This window comes from Eufriesea mexicana, unplaced genomic scaffold (assembly GCF_001483705.2).
Source record: "Eufriesea mexicana isolate 0111107269 unplaced genomic scaffold, ASM148370v2 scaffold305, whole genome shotgun sequence".
Taxonomy (NCBI): Eukaryota; Metazoa; Arthropoda; class Insecta; order Hymenoptera; family Apidae; genus Eufriesea; species Eufriesea mexicana.
In genome coordinates, this window is record NW_016908472.1 from 117847 (window position 1) to 120112 (window position 2266).

At 39.2% G+C, this 2266-nt stretch overlaps 1 protein-coding gene across 1 annotated transcript in view; it reads left to right on the forward strand.

Annotated features, from left to right (window-relative positions):
- enok (histone acetyltransferase enoki mushroom) overlaps positions 1-2266 on the forward strand; it is a 22870-nt gene that overhangs the window by 4454 nt on the left and 16150 nt on the right. The window lies entirely within an intron of this gene.

Here is a 2266-nt window from a genome sequence, read left to right on the forward strand (position 1 = left end):
GTGGTGGTGGTAGTGGTGGTAGTGGTAGTGGTAGTGGAGGTGGTGGTGGTAGTAGTGGTAGTGGTGGTGGTGGTGGTAGTGGTGGTGGTGGTGGTAGTGGTGGTGGTGGTAGTAGTGTTGTTGTTGTTGTTGTTGTTGTGTAGTGTAGTAGTAGTAGTAGTAGTAGTAGTAGTAGCAGAGTAATCGTATCTGTGTTTCGCTTTTTTCCTGCACGATTTTCTTTTATGCATACATGCATAGATCGGACTCGTTGGTCGTGACCCGCAACATATATTTCCTTGGTAGAGAAGGAAAGGATAATCGGATACTCGAGTCGTTTAACTCGTGTACTGCATTACGATTGATCGTTGAAGATGGTGTTCATCGCGAATAACGACGATGCAACAAATCGTCGAATGTTGTACAGAATGTTTGTCATTTATTACTGTATTCGTCTTTTTTACGCGAGTGTCATCTTTCCGCGTCTTTTATTAAATTCATCTTTTCCACGTCTTTTTGCTAAATGCTTCGATTGGTACTCTGGTACACGTGAGTGAAAATTCTTTAAAATATTATTATATTGAATGTTTTACATAATACGATAAAGGAATGAGGTTGATGAATGAACCTGTGGAATTTCTATAGCATCTTTGAGAATAGAACAGGTTGTGTCCTATCTAAAAAGAAAAGCGCCAATGTTCCGAGAATTTTCCCAATAATCTTAGACGACTGAAGGATGCACGATTACGCTAAATTATTCGTATTATATCACGTGGTGGTTGATTTAATATATGTATAATGTATAGGGTGTGTTAATATATCGATTTGTATATATCGTACTCGCAGTTGAATTTGTTCAACTTGTGCGCTCTATATATTCATATATATATCCGTTCATCTACGTGATCATCGTAATATGCTTGCGCAAATATACACGATTGCCAGTGGTGTCGAGTTGGATGAACAATAAAGTTATTCGTAAAGTCGATTCCACTTTTTCACACAGAATCAATTCATGAAATGTTGTCGTTTCGTGAACACACGTATTAAACACGACATCACTTGTTATTCGCTTTAGTGACAGCCACACTAAACGTATTGTTTATAACACGTTATTGTTAAACGTATTGTTAATAACGTGAAATAGACATATATAACGTTGTACGCTGTTAGAAACAAGAAGGAGATAAACATATCTTACATATCCCTGGAAACTTGGCATTTTCTTTTAACGTTTCTTTCATATCCGGAAACATTTTGCATTATCCGTATAGTTAAATACTTGCGAATATATACGAGGGTACGTAAACGGTTTTCTTCGTAATCTTCGTTTTCTTTTTTCGTTATTCGACGTTATTTCTACATTGTTTCTACGTTATTTCTACGTAACGGGTGAGGGGTGCTTTTTTGCGATTTCTTTCGCAAATCATTTCGTCGTTTTAGTTCGATTGGCACACAAAACATATTTGTGTGCGAAACGCGTTGCTTCATAGCGATAGGATGCCATCTCTTAGCTTTAACGTTGCGATACAGTTTCATCGGTCGAAGAAGACCACGCGCATCTTCTACGAATAGTTTTGATTTAATAGTGATTTGTTAGTGCGTGTTAAAAACTCGAACATATTTCCTAGACGTTGTATTGCAAACTCGAGTTATCGAATTTCCTTTCTTTCCGTCTTACACGTTTTGAAAGTCGAATCCCATGAATATCGCTGTAATATCTTCGATGTAGAAATCGCGTGACACTTGTCGTCTTCGTCGTCGTTGTCGTCGTTGTCATCGTTGTCATTTATCGCTGGAATGGTAAAGGATGATAAGGATCTCTATGATGAACAAAGAGACGTTTTCGAATAAGGAAAATGTCTAAATGTAGCATTATATTCTCGAGGTGCTCGGGTCATAATAAATTTCTAGTCTATGAGGAGTATTAGATAGAAGATGATATATGAGTACATATAAGGAAAAAATAATCTTATAACGCGATACACGTCACACGGAGTAGCTATGCATGATCGTGTACGCTTGATGGCTCGGTAAAAATCAACAAGGAAAATATTACGCTCTCGTTACGATGGCCAGTGTGTTGGCGCGGCTAGTAAGGAGTCACGGCGTGTACCCACGCCTCAAGATGGCCTTAGTCGTGGCTTGCGTCACAGGGGAACTTGAACAGAGGGGCGAGACTCGGGATGATATGCTATCGTGGTCAACTTCCGGTGACTCGTTTGTATATCGCTTCTCTTATTGATCCTTCATGCACATGCCTCGCTCTCTCATTCCTCCCTCCCTC